Source organism: Ambystoma mexicanum, chromosome 1p (genome assembly GCF_040938575.1).
Source record: "Ambystoma mexicanum isolate Mex_15411 chromosome 1p, UKY_AmexF1_1, whole genome shotgun sequence".
NCBI classification, from domain to species: Eukaryota; Metazoa; Chordata; class Amphibia; order Caudata; family Ambystomatidae; genus Ambystoma; species Ambystoma mexicanum.
Window position 1 is genome coordinate 374,214,678 of NC_090921.1, and position 26,349 is coordinate 374,241,026.

Genomic DNA, 26,349 nt, shown 5'->3' on the forward strand with positions numbered 1-26,349 from the left:
CTTTTATTCAAGGCGCTGCGTGGTTAAAAACCACGGCTCCTTGAATGAAAGGGCTGCCTGCAGTGGCGTCGCTAGGTGGGCTCCCTCTGAAATCCTGTACCCGCCTTCCTACAGCGAGCAGTGACCGTGTTCTCTGTTCCTGGTGTTGTTTGTGACACTCACTCACTAAGGCAAATGTCTGCATATCACACGGCAAATACTCTCCTTTTGTCTCAAAGCTAGCAGTGATCTTGGTATGCATTATGCCACTGGTATGAACATGAATATGAGCACCAGCCACTTCCCAGGTGTTCCTGGCCGGCTTCTGCACAGCTGCAGCCCCTCCCATCAGACTGTAGCCACGAAACTGCTAATGATGGGCCAGTAGTCACTGCCTGCATTCTGACGGGAGGGGTGGTGCAGTGGGGTGAGGATAGTTGGTGTGCACAAAAGCCTCTCTGAAGGAGAGCGTGTGACGTCACACATTACCTTTCATAGGTGGCCCCCCACTTTTGTCTATGGCCCCTCTACTTTTGTCATTGGTCCCCTCTGTGCCCCTCCTAAATTTGATTCCTCGCGATGCCACTGGCTGCCTGCTAAGGGATGACTGTACTCCTAAACAGGAGGCGGGCTGGAGGGGCCAGTCTCTCCTTTTGTTTATGAGGGCTGGAGGGGCCTGTCTCTTCTTTTGTTTACGAATAAAGAGTCATATCGCACCATGAAGCCTCGTTTAAAAGCCTTCATGCTGCATGACGACTCTTTACTCGGAAAGAAAAGGAGGGACGGGGCCCTCCAGCCCTCCTGTTATGGAGTTAGTCATCAGGCAGCCTGTAGCTGAAGCCAGGTTACACTGGCTGTCTGCAGATGTCAGTACTTCCGAAGTGCTGACACCTGCTGGCAGTCCGTTTAACTGTGCAGGCTTTGGCTACACGGCTCCCTGAGGTGTCGGCATGGCTGGGGTTAGTCAGGGTGGGCCTCGGCTCGGGAGTTCTTTTGGAAGACTGCTGGGGCTTGGCCCCGGCCCACTTAAAGCTCTGCTGTTGGTCCATTACATTTACCATCAAAAAGAGTTGCAGGGTAAATCTGTAAACTGAACACAACAAATCTCGCAAAAAAAAATCATGTAATGGTTGCCCAACATGTAATCTTCCACCAATCTCTAAATTCGTGAGACTATAGTCGGATGAAATCCGTGTACATCACAGCTAATGTGCGAAAATACTTCATGATTTAATGTCACCGTTTCATAGATTTTCCGTATCCAGGTAGAATAGCTGGTATCCTTCTGCTTCTAAGCACTGCACATATAGGTATTATTACTTTAAAATGTAATAGTACTTAATTTATTAAACTAGGGAGGGAGAAGGGCTGATTCAGCCCTGATGAAATAAGAACTTGGAGAGTGCAGGCTGGTGTATGTCAGTGTTGAGCTTTTAACTCTTTGGGCTATTCAATTGTGACACAGAATCCTGTTTAGTGAAGTTAAAAAAACAATTTATTAGAATACTTAGTCACTACCCTCTCCTGTCCCCTCCAGTCCTTTTTGCAAAATATAACATCACAATTCTCACATTTACGACCATGCAATGACATATTCCTCCTGCTTCTAAGCACCATAATAGTGCATTATATATATTAGAAATGTAACCCTCAGAGCCAATGCATTTCCAAATGCTATAGTATGATATGGCATTTATATCGTACTTGTAAACAAGTGTTTCTAGAAGCCACCAGACAAGGGAGGGAAGACAGAGGGACGACAAGACAAACAATACTACCAGGCCATGTGTCATTCGGATCGTGCAAGTGCGACAACAAGAAGTGCAGGGGAAAGTGTAAGGGAGAGGAAAGAGGGGAGTGCAATCAGGGCATGGCTCTGAGTAAGTGCAGCCAGGGCAGCACGGCTCTAGGTAAGTGCTAGGAGGCAGGGGAGCTGCAGACATTACAGCTTACAACCCCCAAGTGTGCAGTAGGCCTGGAGGCAGTGCAAAGAAGACTGGTCAAGGCGGAGCCTGGTACCCAGTGAGACTCTGAGGGTAACAGGCAACCAGTTGGCACAGCAGACAGGTAAGTTAGCAGGGAAGAGCGAGAGAGAGAAGGAAGAGCGAAAAGGAAGGTCTTGAGTTGCTTCCGGAACTTCAGGTGATCCAGCTCAAGCCTGAGAGGGGCAGGGAGTCCGTTATGGAGGCACCTGCAGAGGAGAGAGATCTACCCCCACTCTCTGTCTAGAGAAGCTTCTGATCCTCAGAAAGTTGGCGGCAGCAGAACAAAGGGCTCTAGAAGGAAGGTATTCCGGCAGATAGAGTTGAATGTAGAATTGTAGATGATGCAGAGGGTCTTGAACTTGATCCTTGCGACCGCTGGGAGAAAGAGTGCTGGAGAGATATGGTCCCTGGGCTTGAGGCCAAGGATAAGTCTTGCAGTCCTGTTCTGGATTAGTTGCAGAGGGCAAAGACTAGAGGCAGGTAGATTGAGAAAGAGTCTGTTGCAGTAGTCCAGCATGGAGAGAACCAGGGCTCTGGAGACAGTGAGCTTCTGGGGGAATGTGAGAAAAGGTAGAATACCTCTGAGGAGGGGCAACTGGAAGTGGGCATTTTTGGCAAGGTCCATGATGTAAGGAAAGAGTGGAGTCGAAGAGTACACCCACGTTCTTTTGCCTCACAGGAAGGGGAGGGTAGAGGGCCCAAGGAGAGCAGCCGGAGTGAGAGAGGGAAAGTGGGAGCAGGGGTCCCAATGAGAAGGATCTCCATTTTACTGGCATTAAGTCAGAGATCGTTGGAGGCACACCAATCCTGGATCGCGGATAGACCGTCAGGAATGAGCGATGGAGATGAGGTGGCTGAGGGAAGCCTGAAAGAGAGCTGTCATCCGCATAACACTCTAAGTTAGAAGAGAAGGCGGAGATAGAGTGAGCCAGATAGACATATGAAGAGCCATGGTGAAAGGATGGAGCCACGGGGACACCACATGTGGAGAGAAAGGTGGAGGAGAGAAAGAATCCAAGTTGGACCTGTGAGTGTCGGTCCAGGAGGAAGGAGGTCAGCCACACCAGGGCCTAATCCATGCTGCCCAGGTTCTCACTGAGTCGATTGATCAGGGTGGCGTGATTGACCATGTCGAAAGCAGAGGAAAGGTCGAGCAGGATGAGGACAGAGGAAGAGGAGGAATCAAGATCAGAGAGACTATATTCACAGGTGTTCAGGAGAGAAGTTTCCATGCCTCTGGCTCCTCAGAAGCTAGACCGATGGCCATGGAGACAACCAACAGATTCATTGTTGAGAGTAAGCTGGGAGATGGCCAGCTTTTCCAGGAGTTTTCCCAGGAAAGGAGTGATAGAAGGCATTCAAAGGAGGAGTGGGCCTGCGTAGGAATGAGACAAGCAGGGACCCACTCCGGAAAGATCAGAGCCACTCCACCTATGGGCTGGTTGTTTCTGGGCTCAGAGAGCATCTTGTAGCCCTCAGGGAGGAGAGTGTCAAAACCTGTGGCAGAGCTTGTTGTGAACCATGTCTCGGTGAGAGCAAGGACATTCAGGTAAAGGTCTTCCAGGAGGTGGCAGATGTTAGAGGAGTGTTTGACAGCAGAGCAAGAGTTTAGAGTAGCACCGTGGAGCAGGTTGCCACATTTGAAAGACTTCCGGGGTGGGGTACAGGAGTGCGGTACACCTAGCGGAAGCGGTTGAGGGCCCCCAGAGTGGGCAGAGGCAGTAGTCAGAGGACCAAGACGGTACCATTTAGATAGACATTGGTCATGGAGGAATGGAAGGAGGCCAAGAATACCTCCCACCGGTTGCCACCATTAATAGGAGAGGAGGAGAGAAGAGAGAGAACAGAGAACATATGAAGGGTCCATAGGCCTTGAGAGGGAATGACAAAGAGAATGTTGGTGATAGTCTGTCTGGAGGAATCGCTGATGTAGGTATCAGTGATAGGGAAGCCTGGGTTGGAGACCAGGATATCTCTCTTGGACATTTTATTTCCACACTTAGTGAGAGGGGTAGGATAGCAGATAGAGTAGCAGTTTGAGAAGATGGGAGGGATTGAGAGCACCATAGAGGGTGCGAGGAGGAAAGAAAGGAGAGTCAGGGAGGAAGAAGCACAGCCCACAGCCGAGCACCACAGGAAGCACCAGAGGGGGGTGGTTCACACAGGAGGCAATAAATGGGCAACACACCACATAGGAATGAGGGAGCAGTGTGGACGGAAGACAGGGGGGAGGTGTACCGTAAAGACGCCTAGATTCGACTTTGCTAAAAAGAGGGGGAAAAAAGCCGAGTTTCAATACAGACAGCAATGCAAAAAGTGGTGCGATGAGAGAGTTATTAGAGGGGTGGGTCAGTTTAGTGGGTTGCAGTGATTTCTGCTCCCCCGACCCATTACACTTACTTTAGCAGTAGTAGCAGGTTGACGGCTGCAGGCTTCTTGCTTCCCCGGCTGGCACTGGTGGACACAATCTGGAGCTGCTTCCACTGGAGCTGTCCTTTGCTTTAGGTTCCTTCACCAGAGGGGGCTGCAACGGGCAGTGGGGCTATCCTGAGTGCAAAAGATAAGTAGGACCCAGTGCCCAATTATGTCTGGGGCGGGCAGAGGGTGGGAGCAGGAGGAGGCTCAATGGGGGTGGGAGGAACATAAAAGAGTGCACAAGTTACATAAATGATACTGATATTTTATTCATATAGCGCCTTAATCCAAAGCGCTTAAATAACAGTGTTAAATAAAAGCACATAAGTAGCAGATGCTGGTCAAAGAGGCTCACCCCCCGCGCCCGAGTTTTAGTGGCGTGGAGCGGAGCGGCTCCTGAATGTAATTCGAGGCATTCTGGGCCTGCTTTCTTTCCAGACACATGACGGAGGCACCCACCAGTATGTACTTTTAAGGATAAATAGCTGCTAAAACAGCTCAGCAGGTTAAGTGCTCATTTCTGGGATCTATGTGTGATCTGCAGGTCACATGTTTGAATCCTAGCAATGTCTAGTCAACCTTTTATCCTTATGATAATGATAAATGAGTTTTAATTTCTGTTGCCAGGTAATCATTTAAAACATTTTTTATGTAAAGTGCTTTGGCACTATATAAGTAATGGATTATTATTAATGCCTAAATGATAGCATCAATAAATTCAAGCATACGCTCAAAATAATGTCCTCGGCCCTCATTACAGTTTCGCCAGTATCCTGCTGGAATTACCTGTGGGATACCGGCGAAAATGCCTTACTGTTTCCGCTGCAATATCCCTGTATTACTTGGATATTACGGGCGAGGGGAGACACCAGTAAATTCCCATTCCAAGGACTCCATGGGTTGGGATTGCCGGAATTACCGTACCACTGCCGGTTATACCAGCAATTATTTGCCGTTAGGCCCCTGAACTCCCGGCATGTCAGGCCTGCCGGTAGTTCCCTGACCCTACTGGCAAACGTATGTTTGCCTGGTCCTGAAAAAAAATTAGGTGTTGGAATTACCAGTATTTTGCATGGCATGTTTTCCGGACCGGGGAAGTTATAATGAGGCCCACAGTCTTAAATTAATGTTGCTTTAAGTGTGACTTCTGTGACTCTTATTTAACGTCAGACATTTCTGTTTAAATATCATATCTGAGTGTTTCTTTGCTTTCATGAGATATGTGTGAATTTTATTTTATGCTGGCATGCCTTAAATTGAACGCAACAGGGTTATAAATTGACAGTGAGATGATAGTGCCTTCACACAGTTCGCTGTAAACACAAATCTGGATTATACCAATCTTTAAATAGTTTTTTAATATCGCATCACGGAATGCTTCACCTAGTACAGTTAGGCACTAGTCTCTTGCCTGCTGGAAAATTTGGAGGTACGGTGGTTGGGGATCAACTGATTTACTACTTCGTGGATCTTGGAAACCGTGAACTCTTGGGTTAATTTATTCACCGATTTGTACTTTTACTTTCATCTTGACTATTTCTGGATTAACTCACCAAACGTTTCAAAAACGCTCTGTGGCCATGCCCCTTTCCCACCAAAAACATTCCAAAACTGCAACCTGCGCGCATCAGCACACATGCATCACAGAGTGCTTCAACAAGGGCAGTTAGGCAGTTGGGCGGTCGGGTGGTTGTGGAGGGAGAGATATCATCAAGATTATTATTTAATTTTTGCTTGCTAAGGAAATAATTACAGTTTGACATTCATCTGTGATCTTAGATTTCGGAGTAGACAGGATTTTGATTCTTGACTTGTCATTTGTGTTGTTTTTTATCACAAATTTAAAATGGTATATATTCTGTTTTTGTTTTTACTGAAATGTCTTAAGCCTACGCACTTAAGTCAACTATGCCTAGAAAGGTTCTCTTCCAACAAGTGGTAGACACTTCAACGGAAACTTTATCTATTCCCAACATATGTGCAGGAATTCAGGTCTCCCCTCGGAGAAACCGGGCCCCACAACATCACTGCGCAAAATCCTTAACGTCTGATATTAGAGGCTATTGGGCTAAATTAAAGAAACCTTCTGAATTGGAGGCTGGTAAAATCCCTGAATCTGTTAACTGTGGATATCAATCCCTTGACGCTCCTCCTCCGACTCAAAAACTTCTTATAGACTTCACTGAGATATCGGACTCTATCATAGTGGCGGAACTCCCTCAGATAGGGCAAGTGGAGGGGTCTTGGGGAGTGGCTGAAGTGTTGCCCCTCCATTGCCCTTGATCGGGGGGGGGGGGCTGATAAGGCAGCCATGACCCGCCTAGTGAGACACCATGCGTCCCAGACCATACCAGCCCAGGTCCACGTGGGGAAGGTTCATTCCTATGCATTCCCAGTTGAGGCTCTGTTGATAACTTGCTGGTAAATGACCACCCGGAGGTGGGCAGTAAAAATGTAACACCACTGCCCAGGTTTGATACTTCTTTACTAATAAACAGGAGTACACTACCAAAATTGGGTGTAACTTAACATCTTGACCTAGTAAAAATCTTAACAGCGGAATGTGTCTTTGGTCAAGACACTCAACCTACACTATTATTCTGTCCTCTTCCACTAAATTTATCTCAATCTCCTATAATGTACCCAGATTCTTTGAATTCATCATCTAGCTAGTCGGTTTCTTTTATCACCCCCACTCCTCGAAGGTCTCTTGGCTTGAACCAGGGGCACACTCCCATGTTAGAGGTCACCCTCATGGCTGTGAACACCATTTTAATGGCTTCAGATAAATTATATGAAACACTTGACATGAAAGCCGCAGAACAATTTGGCTTATTGTCCATTTTGATATTATAAATAAACTCTATGGAGCAGTACCTACTCCAAAGGGAGACCGGAGTCCCGAAGTAAGGGACAATGTAACATTGGTGACCTCGACCATGGAACTAGCCTCGATGGTGATGGACCCATAGTCGCAGTCCTCTATCTTAGAATGTGGCAATTTAGATAATAATCAACTCCCGGTTAAACAAAATAATTTGGTTTAGGGCACCAAAAGCATTTTATTTCAAGAACCAGCTGAGGATATTAGTGAGACGATAGTACCATCAACCAAACCAACTTTTTAAATGTTTGCAAAGAAAAAAGGGGCTTTGAAATCTACACAAGTGGACAAAAAGACCAAAAATCAGAGATTGCTATCAACATTAACTTTAATTGGTTCTAGAAAATGTCTACACACATCATCTACGCCCCCAAACGAAATTCATCAACCAAAGGTACTGGCTGACCACCTTCACCTCACAATACATACAGACAGAAAAATCCATTTACCGAGGCAACCTGCATGGAAATGAATCGGATCCCTAGGAATAATGGACTTAATAGGCCACAACATGAATATGATGATGTGACCTACTTTAATATTTGTAATTTTTTATTTTATTGTGCATTTCTAAGACGCTTATACAACAAGTAAATTGAGTTTCAAAGCACCCACAGGGCAACAGTGAGGGTACATGGGTGTAAAATTAGATTTAACATTGTGAGATAGAGGCAAACCCACTAGGCCTTGTGAGCATTCAGAACGTGCAATTGCAGCGACAGAGAGGGGTGGGGGAGTAGGGGGTAAGTGGCACAGAAGGGCCCTGGTCACCAAACCTAGAAGCTGAGATGTTTAGCAGAGGAGGAAGGAAGGGAAGGAGGAAGCGAAAAGGAAAGTCTAGAGGAGCTTCCGGTACTTGAGGAGGTCTGCTCAAAATATAGAGTAAGGGGGAGGCTGTTACATAGGGGGGAGCCTGTTGAGGAAAGATATCAGCCACCAGCTCGCTGGAAGGGGGTGGTAGATGTGTGGAGGTAATTGGCTGGACAAGACTGGTCTGCAGAAGGTTTTTTTAGTAGGGGTCTTACAAGGGAGTGCTTGAGGGAGAAGGGGAGGAGGGGAAAGATCCAGTAGCAATAGAGTGGTTTCAGAAATCAGCAAGTGCAGGAGCAAGAGAGCCAATGTTGTCTTTAATGGTTCTGGAGGAGCAGGGGGAGACTTGTTTGGAGGAGACCTTCATGGAGCGGGCAACTCTGCTAACCTCATCAGGTGTGACGGGAGAGAAGGAGGAGAGAAAGGCAGAAGGGGGTGGGAGGCCATAGGAGGCCGAGAGGTGTGGAAGGGGAGGGCAGAGTGATGCAAGGTTGTCCTGAGTTTTTGCAGTGAAGTGGGAGGCCAGTGCGTTGTAGAGGGCCTGGAAAGGAATAGGTAAGGAAGCGACTGCGAAAGGGTTGGCTAGTTCCCTTCAGGTTTGAAAGAGTTCAGCTGTGTTAGGTGCTCCAGAGATGCAGGCCTGGATGTGAGCCCTTTTTTTGGCATGCGTAGAGAGTCTGTATTGCCTTTGGAGCAGGTAACAGGCCAGTTTGTCAGAAGGAGGTCTGCCAATTCCGTGGTGCAGCTCTGCACCTGTGTTTCATGGCTGCAAGTTTGGAGTCGTAACAGGTTTATGGAACTACAAGAAAAATTAATGTCAACGGTACAGGAACAATTCGCGACGATGAAGAATGACATGAAGCAGGTGGTTCAGGACCTGAAAGTTGATGTGGCCAAGGCATCGAAGAGGAATCACAACAGGTCAGCAAAGCACAAGAACACCTGGTGAGACTCACCCACAATCTAGAAATCCAATGTGAGGATCTTGAGAACCGCTCTAGACGGTCCAACATATGCATAAAAAATATGGCGGAGTCCGTTCTAGACAAGGACCTTAAGATGACGGTGAAAGAGTTGTTTAGAGATGTCCTGGAGGCTCAAGAGACGGAAGAAATTGGGGTGGATAGAGTGCACAGGGTGGGCTCGAAGAGATCTGGAGTGCCGGGAGAAAGACCGTGGGATGTCCTGGTAACCCTCTCATCATACCCGCAAAAAGAGCAAATCTTAAGGAGGGCAAGAGAAATGGATCACATAAGAATGAATGGGCAAGAAATACAATATATCAAGATTTAGCCTGGGTGACACTACAAAAGAGAAGAGCGATGGCCCCCCTGGTTAAAGCATTAGTGGCAAGACAAATCCACTATAAATGGACCTTCTCATTCGGGTTGTTGTTCACTACTGCCCATGCAGTCCACCCAACGAGTGTGCTGCATGTCTCCATTACAGCACACGAGGCATAGACACTCCAAAAGGCTTTCCACCTGTCCTAAGCCTGTTCTTCTGTTCGTGCTAGAGCCAAAGTAGCCGAGAGCCATGGAACTCTGTCGGCATACTGCTCTAGGTTAGCGCTTGCCCTCTGAACTAATGACACCTTATTAAATCCTGCCATTGCTCGAAAATAACTGCCCCACTCGCTATACAAATACACATAGGTTACTCTATGAGCCACGGTATTCCCGGACTCTGCCACATCATTATTACGGTTGCGCACCTTAACTGATATAAGCCTACCTGTGCAATTGATACTGGCCTACTTGTGCAATTTGATCCTGGCCTACCTGTGCAATTTAATACTGGCCTACCTGTGTAATTTAATACTGGCCTACCTGTGTAATTGATATTAGCCTACTTGTGCATTTGATATTAGCCTACCTGTGCATTTGATACTGGCCTACCTGTGTAATCGATATTAGCCTACCTGTGTAATTGATGTTAGCTTACCTGTGCAATTGATATTAGCCCACCTGAGCAATTGATACTGGCCTACCTGTGCAATTTGATACTGGCCTACCTGTGCAATTTGATACTGGCCTACCTGTGCAATTGATATTAGCCCACCTGTGTAATTGATGCTAGCTTACCTGTGAAATTGATATTATCCCACCTGAACAATAGATACTGGCCTACCTGTGCTATTGATACTGGCCTACCTGTGCAATTTGATACTGGCCTACCTGTGCAATTGATGCTAGCTTACCTGTGTAACTGATATTAGCCTACCTGTGTAATTGATATTAGCCCACCTGTGCGCAATTGATACTGGCCTACCTGTGCAATTTGATACTGGCCTACCCGTGTAATTGATATTAGCCTACCTGTGTAATTGATATTAGCCTACCCGTGCAACTTATATCAGCATAGTGAACATGCTCGCTAACCTGAGAACCCTACCTTTAGTCCTTACACTTGGCCTCGTAGTCACCATGTCTCTAGCCACCCCCGAACGTGCCCTCCTCTAGATAGAAATATGAGACTTCGATCCAGACTATCCCGGCTCTATGATCCTAAAAACACCAATAACCGCACAGTGTTACCCACTCCCAATAACTGGATTCGGTCCAATATAGTAACAAAAAAACATTGCTAGTCCTAATAAACTAGAAACTAAACCTCCTCCCTACCCTACAAATAAAGGCACACTAACTCTATCTGGATCACTTATCAACGCCAGATCCCTAGTAGCCCATGCTCCTGAAATTGCAGATACATTGCATAATGAGAAACTAGACTTACTAGCCGTAACTGAAACTTGGCTCCATGATGCGGCAGGTCCCCCCCTTATGATAGCAACACCCGAGGGCTACCAGATACTTAGAGTGGATAGGCCTAACTCTCGCGCTGGCGGCCTAGCCATTATCGCCAAAACAAGCCTCTCCATTAGACTTGCCACTCCAACTACACGTCCCTCATGCAAAGTGCTCACGGCTAAACTTCCCCTATCTAACAACCGTACTTTAACGATCCACCTGATATACAGACCTCCTGGCCCACTAGGAACTTTTGAGGAGGACCTTACAGATATCATAACCAGCAACACTAAAAACCACTCACAAACCCTGCTATTGGGGGATTTCCACCTCGACTTCAATGAGGATGAAAACAAACACACCCAAGCCATAGCTACACTTCTCAAAGTTCATGGACTCTCACAAAGTCCTATCCCCTACCCACATCAAAGGCAGAACTATGGATTGGGTGGCTGACTTGAACTGTAACATCACTATTACTGATAATGCACCACAATTATGGCCCGACCATCACCTCATTACTTTCTCAGCCACACTCGACCTCCTTAATCCTAAAACTATCGAGATGGCACCCCCACAAGAAGTAAAAAGGACATCACAGCAGAAAAACTTCTCCCTCACCTCCTCCCTTCTCTGAACAACACTAACAATTATGCTGACCCCAAATCCTTAGTGGAAATCTTCAATACGGCCATGACCCAAGCCCTGGACTCCACTGCCCCACTAAAAATGCGCAAAGCCAGACAAAAATCCCACCTCAACGCTTGGTTCACACCTCAACTTAAAGAGTTAAGACTACAGAAAAGAAAAGTGCAAACTATCGGGCGCCACGCCCCAACTACTGTCAATAAGGCTAAACTAACAGAACTCTCCAAACACTACAAAAAAGAAATAACCAACACAAATAAAAAAAAATACAATGACAGAATTGCAAAAGCAAGTTCCAATACTAAGGAACTGTTCTCCATCCTCCGCGAAATGGAAGCTCCAACTCCACCGGCAGACACTGTCCCCAAGGACAAGCCATGGTGCACTGCAATTCAAAAAGCCCTCCTAAACAAAATCACTACACTCCAACAGAAAATAGCAATTAAAAAAGCCTCTCTACCCACATCTGAGCAACAACCATCCCCTAACACAGGGCGTAACACAGCCACACCATTTACCTTTAAATAAATCTCGATTCTTGACACGGAAAAAATCATTCTATCTCTAAAACCATCCAACTGCAAGGGCGACAGCTGCCCAGCACAAATCATAAAGGATGCGGCTAGAGATCTTGCCCCATTTATCTCAAAGCTCATAAACGCCTCCTTTAAAACCAATACAGTACCCAATAACCTCAAAGAATCTTGGGTCCTCCCCTTGCTTAAAAAACAAACACTAGACCCCACCATCCCCACCAACTATAGACCGATTACCACTGTCCCCTTTCTACTTAAAATCATTGATAGAGTAGCCTATATTCAAATTCAGGAATACCTAGAAGCTACTCACCTACTAGGATCACGAGAGTCTGGCTTCCGCCCACTTCACGGAACGGAAGCTGCCCTGCTAGACCTTAAGACTCAAATTGACGAGTTGAAGGACAAGGGACAAACAGCCATGCTACTTCTCCTGGACCTCTCTGCAGCGTTCGACCTAGTGGATCATGCAGTCTTATCCAACCATTTTAGCTCGGCGGTGCACTTTTCAGGGGAAGCCATAGCCTAGGTCCAATCCTTCCTGGCCAACAGGACAATGCGAGTCTTTTCCCCTTTAACGGCAGCTGACCCAACTCAAATCTCCTGCGGAGTACCCCAAGGAACCTGTGTTTCACCCCCTATGTACAACATCTTTACTAAGCCTTTGTTCGACAAATTGGACAGACTGGGTATCACCTACACAAATTATGCAGATGATACCCAGATCCTCATTCCCCTTTCGGGCAACTTTTTGGAGGACACAGCCTTAGTAAACAGAGTATACCTCCTCATTCAGGCATGGATGGCATCTCATGGCCTCTGCCTGAATGACGATAAAACTGAGATACTAATCCTAGGCTCTGAAACTAACATAAAAAAACTTAGCCCCTGCTATACCGCCTTCAATATTGATAAAAACCTCATCAAGGTGATGGCAGTGGTCAAAACACTAGGCTTCTACCTTGACGCCACTCTCTCGCTTAAGAAGCAAGTTAACTCACTCGCATCCTCCACAGCTTATACTTGCAAGCTTATCTGAGCATGTAGACCATTCCTCTCCACCTCGAGTTGCATCACCCTGGCCAATGCCCTCGTAATGTCGAGATTAGACTACTGTAATGCTCTCTACTCAGGCGCCAACAAAAATATCATTGACAAAATACAAAGAATGCAAAATAACGCCCTAAGAGCAGCCCTGAATATCCCTAGGAGAGAGCACATTTCAGATGCTAGAAGAGAGGTCCACTGGCTAAAAATATCTGACAGGATTCTCCTAAAAACAGCCTCCCTCACCTCCGAATGTTTAAACAACTTAGCCCCTCCCTACCTTGCTGAAAGGATAAACAGGAGATTGTCCACACGTCCATCAAGAGTAGCCAATGCCCATACCCTAGATTTAAACGTGTTACAGAGGGAGGATCTAGCTTCCCAGTTATTGCAGCACAAACTTGGAATGCATTACCTCACGACCTCAGAAAGGAACAACCGTACCCCAAATTTAGACTCAATGTAATTAAATGGCTACGAACAAATGACTGCTAGTTTACCTTATCGGCACTTCACATTCCTGTCTCTGCTGCATGCCTTTTACTGTGCTTCCGTCTGTATGCTACTGTTTTGTATATTATATGCCTCTCTGTACACTTTTCTGTAACTAAAATTAAGTTGTCTTGACCTCTACTGCGCCCGGCTACCTATTGGGTTTGGCGCGCAATACCAAATAAACAAACAAACAAACAAACCTGGGAGGGAAAACAGAGAAGAGCAAGCACGTGGGAAGAAGGCCTCAGCATAATGGGACTCCAGGAAGAAGAAGAGGAAGCAGAGGGTCTGAAATCAAGGGGAGAGCAAATGAGAAGGCCTGAGAGGATGGGGAAACGACCAAACAAAGGAAGAAAAACTCAGGGAAGGAAGGCCGCAGGATGTTCCCATAAACGGAATTAAGAGGACATGGCTTGCGAGTATAGACACTCCGTGGTGACCAAGCATTGATGCCACCCGGGGGTCCATGTGGAGGGAACTCGGCGGCATCGAAAGTCATAAGAGATGGCGGCCCGGTGAGAAGCCTCGGCTTTGGAATCCGGTAAGGACTGACCGAAATGTGGGGTTTAGGATCCCCAGCAATGAACTTCCCGAGGTTAAGGAGGGCAGGGAGCGATAGGCGCAACGCCCTAGCATCCTTAGGAACCCTCGCCCTACTCGGGGGGGGGAAAGTTGTTTGGTTCATTGTTATTTGTTGGGGGGGAAGATTAGGGGATAGGGAGTGGGGGGGCATGGAAGTAGGCTAACGCAGTAAGGAGGGGGAACCAAGGGCAATGGACCTGGACATAATATCATGGGGAAGATCTGCATCCTAACATATAATCTCAGGGGCCTGAACTATCCAACAAAAAGGGTAAAACTCGAGAAGCTTCTTAAGAGGGAAAAGGCAGATATACTACTACTTCAAGAAACGCATATCAGAGTCCAGGACAAGCAGAAGACATGTATAAGGGGCTACAAGATATGGGCTCAGGCGAACACAACTGAAAAAAAGTGGGTGTGCTGATAGTGATAAAAGAGAGGGGAGATGCCACGCTAGAGGGGAAAAACACAGATAAAGAGGGGAGATATGCATTTGTCACGCGGTGATAGAGGGACACCGCATCACCCTGGCCTCAATTTACACTCCCAATGTAGGACAAGATGGCTTTCTAAGGGATATGCTATGGAAACTGAAAGATTTCGCAAGGGGGGAGGTGATCCTGTGGGGAGATCTCAATATGGCATGGCACCCACAAATAGACAGAAGCACAGGGAGCCTCCACGGCCAAGGGGCACCATAGAAACACCTCAAACAACAGATGGATCAAATGGCCCTATGTGATGTGTGGAGGGAAATGAAGGGGGATCAGAGGGGATATACATACTTCTCACATGTTCATAATTCCATGTCGAGAATAGATTACTTCTGGGCATCAGTGGGAATAATGGGAAAGATTCAGGGGCTTGACATGGGGTCAATATCGTTGTCGGATCATGCTCCCCTATGGCTAGAGTTGAATCTACCGGGGAAGACAAGTGGGCTATGGAGGTGGAGCTTACCCCAGGACTTAATCCAAGATCCAATAATATGGGAATCAATAAGGGAGATGGTAGAATATTTTGAACAAAATGACACGGGGGGAAGTCTCTCAGGGGACGGTATGGGAGACGTTTAAAGTGGTAATCCGGGGAAGCTGATAGCGTTGAAGACCACGAAGGAGAAACAGAGGCACAATTGGGAAAGGGAGTTGGAAACCACAATAGCAGACATCCAAGAGAAAATCTCGATCCAACCCACAAGGGCATTAAAGAAATCGTTGAAACATACATAGGGCCAATTAGAAATGCTGCGCACAAAAGGAGCAGAGAGAACACTGCTATACCTCAGACAAAGATATTATATTAAGGCAAATAAAGCAGATTGATTGTTAGCCAGACAACCCTGTGCTAAACAAAAAGAAATAACGATCAAAAGCATTTGAAACACAAAGTGGGAGTTACTGACGCGCGCACAAGACATGGGGGAATCATTCAGGGAATTCTACCAGGAATTATATTCCACGGAATTCCCGGATGGGGACGCACAGGACACCTACTTACTTACCCTACCCATCCCACAAATATCGGAGGAGGATAGATTGGCCCTGGAGAGGCCGATAAGGGAAGAGGAAGTAAAAAGGCAATAATAGATCTCCCACTAAATAAAGCACCTGGCCCCGATGGCTTCACGGACCCCTTCTATAAAAAGTATGCAGACATACTAATCCCATTTCTAACAAGGCTCTTAAACTCCTTCAAAGAAAGTGGCAAAGTGACCCCAACAATGAACGAGGCAAAAGTACTCGTCTTTCACAAAGCAGGGAAAGACCCGACATACCCCACGTCATTTCGGCCAATATCCCTGATAAACATAGATGCTAAAATATACACAAAGGTCCTGGCAGCAAGACTATCCCTGCTTCTTCCCAACTTAATAAACCTTGATCAATCGGGCTTTATCCCGGGTAGATAACTCACGACAATTTTAGGCGGCTCACACACTTAGTGGAAAAAACGAGTATCACGCACACTCAGGCGATACTGCTTTCGGTGGATGCCGAGAAGGCATTCAACCGGGTGGAATGGTCAATGCTATTTAAGATCTTAAAACGCATGGGATTCGGGGAGCGATATATTGCAATGATCAGAGCTAACTATAACTCCCCAACAAGTAGAATAGCCATCAATGGAGAAGTTACGGGAAGGTTAATTATCTCAAGGGGAACTAAGCAGGGGTGCCAGCTCTCTCCTCTTCTATACACTATCTGTTAGAACCTCTCCTAATGAAAATAAGGGAATCCATTCATATAAAGGGGATCGAAATGGCGGGAATGCAGCACAAGGTAATAGCCTATGTGGACGATATGCTAATAGCCCTTGAAGACCCAGGGAGAACACTAGCGCCAATTGTAGAGGAACTAGAAATGTATGAGGGTATATCCGGTCTTAAAATCAATAGGAGAAAATCAGAAATTTTGATACTGGCGTGAGATCGAGAAGGAATAGGAAGGGAAGCAACATTACTGGACCTTAAGATAACAGAAAAGGGGATCAGGTACCTGGGAATAACAGTGACACACAAGGTAGGGCAGCTGTATGAAAAGAATTACCCCCAGCTCCTAACAAACATAGGTAGAGACTTAGAAAGATGGAATCCATTACTGATTTCCTGGTGGGGCAGAATTCAATCGGCCAAGATGACCATCCTCCCAAAACTATTGTATTACTTTCAGGTGCTCCCGGTGGGGGTCCCCAGATCATTCTTCAAAGCATTATCCAAGGTGGTATCATCCTTCGTATGGAAAAGAAAAACCCAGAGGGTAGCCAAGATGATCCTCACTGCACCAACCCGGGAGGGGGGATGGCTCTTCCCCATTTCCAAAAATACTATCATGCGGTGCAACTAAGGATGCTTCGGGAATGGATGGGGGAAGACCCGCAGCCAATATGGGCAAAAAAAGATAGGGCTGTGGCTAAAACTCCCCCCCCCCCCCTGGTGGAACTGCTCTGGAAACCGAGACAACACAGACACCCTAACCTTGGTATAAGCGAAATTATGAAGACCACAATGGGGGCTTGGGACAACCAAACACGTAAAGGTATAATGACCACGGCGGTAAGTCCTTTTACACCCATCTGCCGGAACCCCCAATTCCCACCAGGATTGGAGCGAGGGGCTTTTGAGAAATGGGAAGAGGTGGGAGTCACGAAAATAGGAGAAATGTTCATGGACAAAGAAATCAGATCATTTGAGGCCAGCGGGAGACAAATATAAATATGAGCAACTCAGACACTGGCTAAAATCACCGGAAATAGCTAGGGCAGCAACGAGAAACCTCACACCGTTTGAGACGTATGTCACCTCCAACTCAGGGGCGAAGAAATGGGTTTCAACACTATACTCCTTCGTGAACTCATGATGAAGAAATAAAATTGACATACATGATCAAATGGGGTAGAACCCTGGGGGAGGAGCCAACAAAAAAACAGGGGTTGGACTTGTGGACACAGATCCCCAAAATGACCCGCTCAGCACAAACACAGGAAATGTGGATCAAAATAGTAACCCAATGGCACTATACCCCAGAAAGGCTGCATACAATGTTCCCCCAAACATCAAATCAATGCTGGAGAGGGTGCTATGCGGTGGGAACATGGAGACATACTTGGTGGGACTGCAAGGAGGTCAAACCATTCTGGGAGGAGGTAAAAGGGGAGATGGGGAAAATGTACCCGGAAGTGGGGCAACTGGGGGATGGGGTTTGGCTATGTGGAATAAGAGACAAAACTGCCAAGAAATACATTTTGCAAAATGTTGAATGTATGTTGGCATATGAAAACAATAAATACAATTTTAAAAAAACACAAACACCTAAATTCGAATTTCAAAAAGACCACAAAATGCAATGCAAAATGGGGTGCGAAGATGTTAAAAAACACACACCTAAATTCGAATTTAAAAGGCCACAAAACGTACTGAGAGAAGGAGTAGAGTTGTTAGTGGAGGAGGCAGTGGGAAAGTTCAGCCATCACTGACTGGTATATCTGCAGAGAACGTAGAGGTGAAGGGACCCAAGTTTGTAGGGTAGCAGGCTAAACATTAGGAGGTTGCTTCATAGTTTGAAGAAGTGGGACGAAGGTGGGGGCCCTCTGAGCCCTCCTCGGCCTGGACAGGAACAGACAGGGGCAAGGAGTGGGCCTTGAGAAGGGGGACTGGCATTTGCCTGTCGGCTCCGTGATTGTCCCTGTTATGTGGGACACAGCATATCACAGGCCCTCAGAAAGTGTACACACAGAGCACTCTGGTGCTCGTAGGAGGGCGGCTGTTTTGGAGTAGTCGGGAACAGGCTGTCAGCTCATCAAAAGTGCCCAGTATATGTGCTGGCACTCGGAAAACACAAAGGCAGCAAATTAAAAATATTCCTCTGATTTCATGAGTTATTAGTCAAAATTCCGCTGTCTGTGCCTGCAGGGCAGTGCTCAGCCTAAGTGGGCTTACCTGCAATGTCAGTCTAAGGGTGATCTTTCAGGAAGCCTTCTGTTGGAGAGAGGCTCCCGAGGTGCGCTTCCCTGCTGCGGCCTCCAATGTCGATTATGTTGGGAAGTGAAGGAGGAGTAGGGGCCAAGAGTGGGCCTTGGGAAGGGGGCTGGCGTTCGCCTGCCAGTTCCGTGATTGGCCCCGATGTGTAGGCCACAGCCAATCACAGGCCCTCAGAGTGTACACACAGAGCACTCCAGTGCTCGTAGAAGGGCAGCCATTTTGGAGTGGTCGGGAACGGGTTTTTAGCTCATCAAAAGTGCCCAGTATGTATGCAAAAAAGAATCCACTGAATTTAAGGGTAATTGTACGAAAATTCTGCCGTGTCTGCCTACAGAGCAGGGCAGTGCTCAGCCCAAGTGGGTTTACCTACAATACCAGTCTAATGGTGATCTTGCAGGAAGCCTCGTGGAGGAGGGAGGCTCAGGAGCACCGCTTCCCTGCTGAAGCTCCGTTGTCGATGTCTAATAAAAAACCACAAGGGACCAAATCGGACCCAACAAGAAGGAATTACACCACATAGAGGATCATTTGAGAACACAGGGAAACCTTCACCAAAATGAGGAGACGACTATCAGGGGTCGAAAGAAAATAAGACCAGAATCTTTAGTCTCTTCAAGGTAGGTGCGTTCACATCACCCTCATTTTCAATCTGAAACACCTTAGTAAATATCATAGCCTTACATTAGAATGTAGAGGAGGAATTCATGCTGAGTTCATCGTAAACAGGTCTAGTATCTTGAACCTGCTTTTCGATATCCCAGGCCTGCAGGACATTCAATCCTCGGACATTGCCCAGGTCGAACTCCTTAGTGACTACAACCTGGGCAAGGTGAGGTTGCTAGTGCCATCCCAGTTGGTTACCAAAGCACTATTGCGAGCAAAAAATAATGTCTTTCTGCAGGGATTTATTTTGAGGGAGGACGTTAATCCCCAAGTTCCAAATAGCAGGAGAGAGGACTTCTCACCCTTACATCACAGGGGGAGAGGTGTTCTATACCTCACCTGAGATCTCCTGCACCTAGAGACAGTCTAAAAATCCACGCCAGACCGAGGTGCTATCACCACCGCACAACCAGAAAGACCAGAATTGGTCCATGTTGTCGGGAGAATTAGCGCGGAGCGATCAGCACTCGCAGAATTAATTCCCAGTCACAAAATAATTTCTAAGTTTGAAAATTGCTTCTTGGAACACCAGATGTTTCAAACACCTACTTGTTAAATAAGGTAATCTGCTGCAAGGCCAGGATATAGTCATGCTCCAGGAAACATGGCTTTTAAAACTCCCAGCTTGGGATGGATATGCCTTGCTTTTTGTACCGGTGGTTAAAGCTAATAAAGGGAGGCTCTCAGCAGGATTGTTAACTGCATGTAAGAAGAGCTCTGGGTTTACTTTAGAGCCTTGGGCCTCACCAAATTCCTTCTCGCAGCTTACAAAACTGGTATGTCCCAATGGTTATTTTGCCCTTCTAAACTTATACTGGAGCCATGCAGCAATCACTGACCATTTGCTTTTGGAGGAAGTAGAACGAATACTGTACCTAATTCTATAAGACTCCAATATTATTTCAACAATAATCGTTGGTGATTTAAACATCCAATGTATAGACCCAGATTTTGATTTAATCAGTAATTCAGCAAAACAATGGCTAGCCCTAATGAGAAGTCATGATTTTATCATGCTGAATGGAGCTTTAAAAGGTGACATACCTCCCAGGCCCACTTGGAGACGGGCAGAACAGGCCTCCGTCATTGACTATATGTACGTTGAAAGGAAGATCTTTATGACCATTAAAGATTTTCATGTGATCCCTCAAGAGTACAGTGACCACAGTTTGTTACTGTGAGCCTGGGACTTCCCTCTGCCCCTCTTACAGGGGAACTGTTATGGCTTTAATTTTGAGGTTACAGGATGGAGCAACAGGTTTAGATGGACTACTTCAATTTTGCATAAACTAAATGCTTGTGTAAAGAACGAGTGGTCATCACTTAATTTAGAATTAATAGAGTCAGAGGGCCACTATGTGGTCGCGCTGAGCCTATTCATAGAAAAAAAATTATGGATGTTCTAGACCTGCATTTAAAAATAAGCATGTCTTTGATATCAAGATTACTTGTAGATTACTTGAGACAACTAATGAAACCCCTTAGAGCAATATTTCATCTAGATTTGCCTATGAGATTATCCATGTCCCAAAAACTCTAAATCAGACATAAGAATGGATTGGAGTCGCATTGTGCTTTCATGTATCATCAGAATGGGGAGTTAATGTTACGTACAATAGCATCTAATAACAGTGCCCAGATTTGTGCACTACTGAATAAAGGTAACAGTAATCTCGAGCTCCCACTTCAAAGTAACCCAATTCAGGAGACAGCATGGACAGAATATTTTCTTGAATTATATGCCACTCGGTCTCTGACCCAGTGGAAAGGGAATCTGACATGAAGTACCAAGGATACCCTAGTTTTTGTTCTGGACAATATACTCCTCCAGATATAACAATATAGCACATCTAGATAGTCTCACACATTTCATGCTAAAGGCCCACCTTGAGGCTTGGCCCAGGATTCTTTTTCTCCTTTTTTACCCAGGTTGTAAAATGGAAGCAAATCCCACAACTGGAAGAAATTGTTCATCATCCCCATATTTAATAAGGGAGATCGAGAACTACCAAAGAATTATCTGCCTATTGCGCTTTTGGATGCCCCAGGTTAGATCTTTGCTCACTTGCTCCTGTTTTGTCCCGGGACTAGGTATTTCAATAAATCTTTTGGCACTAATCTTGGTCAAGAAAAGAGTCATCCAATCAGGTCAGTCGGTCTTTTTGGCCTTTATAGATTTTAAAATGGCCTTCGACTCAGTCCCAAGAGATCTCTTGTTGTTAAAAATGGGAGAGGCAGCATGTCCGGCATATATTCGAGCACTCGTTTCATAATTTTAATTGGACCCGTCCATGCAAATCGGGTCGAATCAGAACAGACCCCTAACGCAATCAATTCCAACATTCAGAGGTCTAAAGCAGGGATGCATTTTAGCATCTGCCCTCTTTAACCTGTTTATAGCTGACATTGGCCATCACTTGAATAGTGTCATCTATACACCAAAATTGCGGACTACACCCTTACCATGGCTGCTTTATGCAGATGATCTTATTATTTTATATAAAGCACTGATGGGTCTACAACGAGCATTATCGGCCCTAGAACAATACGTAAACAAGTATCATTTAACTATCAATGTTGATAAAACCAACATTCTTATTCTAACGGCAAAAAAGCCTTTAAGGAGATGCGTAGTAAAGTGTTTCTCTAATAAAAGACCTTTGGTAATACTGGACCACTATCGTTATTTGTGAATGGATACTAACAGTAATCAAGAGGCCCCTTATAAACTCGGCGTTAGAAGGAAGGCATTATCAGTGGCTTCCCAGGCCGCAATCATACACAGGAAATATGGGAAATTCTCCTGTAAGCCGCTTGTCACCTTTTATAAACGAAAAGTGGTCCCTATCTGAGTTTATGGGGCGTAAACCAAGATGGCAGAATTTATGCCAGCCTGGAACAAAATTGAAGGTTGGTTCTTGAGGAAAGTGCTGTCTTTTCCATCAAGTCTGTCAGTCCAATTGATACAGTAAGAGTTGGGGCTGTTATCACTAAACATTGTGTACACATGGCGAACTATCACTTTGTTCAGGAAATGTGTTTTGAACAATTGTAATCCTTTCTCTATGTTGCCGTCCATAGCCTTATTACTAGAACCCAACTCGGATCGTTCCTTGCAGGCTTGGGAGAAAGCCTGCATAGATACGATGACGGAAGCAGAGATTTCCTTAGATCTACTTGTAACTAACCCAGACCGAGACAAGGTTGAACCATGGCACTTTGACTGGATGCTCCCTTGGGAGCAGTGTAACAAATACAACATTTTTAAGAGCGGTCACTTCGAATTGAAACCTCTGAACCAAATTCCTGCTTATCTGGTGACTGTCCCATCACGAACGTTTAGATCATTGTTTTTACGATTTCGTTTTAACTCCTGGCCGACCACAAAGGAAATTGTTCTTACAACATGCTTTTAAGGATTACAAATACTTATTAGCTGAACATTTATGGGAAAAGATTTTTATTGGTCAACGTATTACTGCGATTTTAGCAGCGGTAATGTTTCTATTATTTTTAGAAATGTTAAACCTGTAGTCAGTTTAAGGATATTAGTGATTGTTTTTTATGAAACTTTATTGGCATTTAACAAAACCGAATTTGATTTGCTTTTATGTTAGGGTTTTTAAGAAGAATCAGTGGTTGCTTTGGTCATTGTTGGTTATACAAAATGTTCTCCTGTCCCCTAGTCTTTTATGTAATCCACTTTGTCATTTAAAATTGTACTGAAAGGTTTAATTGTTTTTTAAACTATAATAAATAAAATAAAAAATCATAATATATATATATATATATATATATATATATATATATAGTACAGAATGTATTATTTTTATCAGCATTTGTATGTGCTCCCCAAATATAACTTCTGGTCAAACCACTGTTCAGCTCCCCAATAGATCTGGTGGCTGTGAACCACCTGAGAAATACCCTCAAAATAGCTCCCATGGTTAGGCTTCCTCCTGAAGACTGGATGAGGCAGTTGGGAAGGGAGGGTCACTGGCAGGGATAAGGCCAGAGAGCATGCGGGATGCAGGCTGTTGGGGTTGTTGAAGGAGCTGCAGAGAGTGCAGGTGGCAGGGAGGTGTGTGAGTAAGCTGCACCAGGAGGCCGCAGGCATGCTCCTTTGTTAGGGAGCCTGCACCCTGCCATGTTACTGATGCAGGGTGATGAGAGGTGTTAATGGCTGAGGAAGCGGACTCCAGCATGTTAGTATCAGCAAGTGGGTGTTAACGAATGCACTCTGCAGGTAATGGGGTGGCAGTCGAGCCCACTGCGAGCACAAGGCCCGGGGCAGTTGGCCTCCCCTGCCCGTGATGGCCCTGTTCCTGGTAGAATGTTGTGTGTACTGCCCGAACCTGTCGGTATGCGTAGGTTGAATGGTGGCGGGGGCAAAGGGGTGGGTGTTCTGTATATTTCACAATGCAAGCTGAATCTTTTTTTAATGCATTTAATTAACGTGACAAGGCTTACAGGAAACGTTCACGCATATGCACAAATCACATTATTAATAAATAATAGAATAGCATTTCATACATCGTTTCAATACACATAATGATAAACCGATATAGTTTAATCATTTTGAGTTACATTTCAGAACATACAACACAATCTTTAAGACAACCCAATCAGCAATTGAGACTAAAACATCTGGTGGCTTATAGGTTGTCTGGTGGCGTATAGGTTGTCTGGTGGCGTATAGCCTGTCTGGTGGCGTATAGCCTGTCTGCTGGCGTATAGCCTGTCTGGTGGCCTATAGTTGTCTGGTGGCGTATAGGTTGTCTGGTGGCGTATAGCCTGTATGATGGCGTATAGGTTGTCTGGTGGCGTATAGCCTGTCTGGTGGCGTATAGGGTGTCTGGTGGCGTATAGTTGTCTGGTGGCGTATAGGTTGTCTGGTGGCGTATAGCCTGTCTGGTGGCGTATAGTTGTCTGGTGGCGTATAGGTTGTCTGGTGGCGTATAGCCTGTCTGGTGGTGTATAGGTTGAGGTGGAATCTTAAAAACTGGGACCTCCAAGTGGCATTTGGAAATTGCCTCAAATACTTCAGACTGCAATCTAGGAGTTTGATTTCATTTCTAAAATGATAAAATAATGTGAATTTATCACATCCACTCCCTGTGTTAATCCAATCCATTGCCCACAATGTATTCTTCACCGCCACCGGGTTCTCAATTAATGATTCCTCTGTCGGGTCTAACACCAGCATAAAACCTATACAACCACTCTCCCAACAAGTTAACTGCTCATCCTTTTTCCCCATAAGGCCAGCATTTAAAATTGAGAATAACGTGCTGGGTTCAGGAACTAGACATTTCCTAAATAGCGATAGGTGCTTCCAGCGAACCATAGCCAATACTGACAACAGACCAAACTCTATAAACGTATTCACTGAATCGGAACCCCCCCCCCCCCCCCCCCGGCGGAAGATTAAGGGTCTTTTCTGGCAGAAAATGTTACAGGAGTTTCCATAGGGTAACGGAGGCTGTAATAACAATCTCGGCGCTGTATGTGCATTCAGGCGCCACCTTCATCTTATAAAATTGTATCCAATGGAGAAGTGAAAAACGCCCACATTTCTGATTATTAGCTTTCCCGTGGGCAGCTAGGGCAACAACCTTACGCCGAAGTGTGTCACTTCTTAAAGTGCCCTTTGGTTCCGCCCCTAAATGAAATCTTAAATATGTAAACGAGTCCACAACATCCAATTTAATACCATTGAAAAAGAAAACAAAGTTCTCTCTTTCGCTGTGATCCAAATGATCACTTTGGACTTCGCCACATTTATCGTCGGATCATTCAGTTGGCTATTCCGATGTAACATCTGAAACTGGCACTGTAACCCGACCGAAGTCTGGTCGATAAAAACCAAATCATCTACACAGAAGAGGTGACTTCTAGGGCGACCACCAATACTCGGCGGGAAGGATTTGGACTGACGTAACATTTCATTCAAATCAGACAAAATTATTAAATGCACCTCTGTTTTAACCACCTTCTTGACGTGCTAATCTGCCTTTGATAAAAGCCCTCATTGCACCAACAGGACTTGTAAGGATGTGCCAGAGGGCAGATCTTTTAAAAATTGCCACCAAGAAAGGTGGACAACCCCAATGACTAAGCTTATTTCATAGCCAAGTTTGATTGACGCTATCGAACGCAAGTGCAAAATCAATAAATGCCAGATGAATGGGGCGTGGGGGTGTGTGAGCACCCAGACAAGAACCTTTCCTTCAAGAGTGTTAAAATAAAACCTGACCCCTTTTATCAAACCAGCCTGAAGGCTCAACCCTGGTATTGGCCTTAGCCCAAATGCCAAATTCCTCTAACAAGGGATGGAAACATCTTCCCTGGAACATCTAGAAGGGCTATTGGCTGGCAAATTTTGGGGTTGTCCCAGTCCCCTTTTTTAACATTTGCCGAAAGATGGTGTACAGTATGTCAGACCACAGCTCAGCTAAGGATTAAGCTTAAGAATTACAAAACTTTGTCACAACGACAAAAATAAAATGAAACACATTACAAGTGAAAATACATCACTACTTTGAGTAACGCAACTTACCAGAAAATCAAGTCACATTTGCATTTAACTTGAAAGTCAGTCGTTTGAAAACACCAATAACTTGCTTTTAAGTGAACACACTAAACTTATAAATGTGTTTAAAATGAATAGCCTAGGGTTTACAGATCATTACTATAAACCCTGATAGGTCTCACCACATTACTTTAATTTCCAAAACAATCCACACCCTCGCCAACACCAATTTCTGTCTACCTTACATGAACCTGTTTTTGTCTATACGTTCTCTCTAATAAAGGTCACTTCTTCTCACTTGCGGCAAAAAAAGGAGCGCCCGATTCAAGAAAGGGCTTCGGAATGAGCACATCTCATGTGCACTCATTTAGATGCTCCTTCCCCCCCTTGCGCTTTTCTGCAAATAAGAGGGCGTATCTGCACACTTAAAAGTGCCTCCAGAATTCACCAACGCAATGCGCAGTAATGAGGGTCATAACCGTGTGCCTGTTGGGAACAGGGGCAAAGCATGACAGGGTAATTTCTGACTATCATGATTTCTGT

The 26,349-nt window shown here is 45.5% G+C and overlaps 1 protein-coding gene across 1 annotated transcript in view; it reads left to right on the top strand.

Moving 5' to 3' along the window:
* The window catches only part of TM6SF2 (transmembrane 6 superfamily member 2), a 354,704-nt gene that overhangs the window by 826 nt on the left and 327,529 nt on the right, over positions 1-26,349 (top strand). The window lies entirely within an intron of this gene.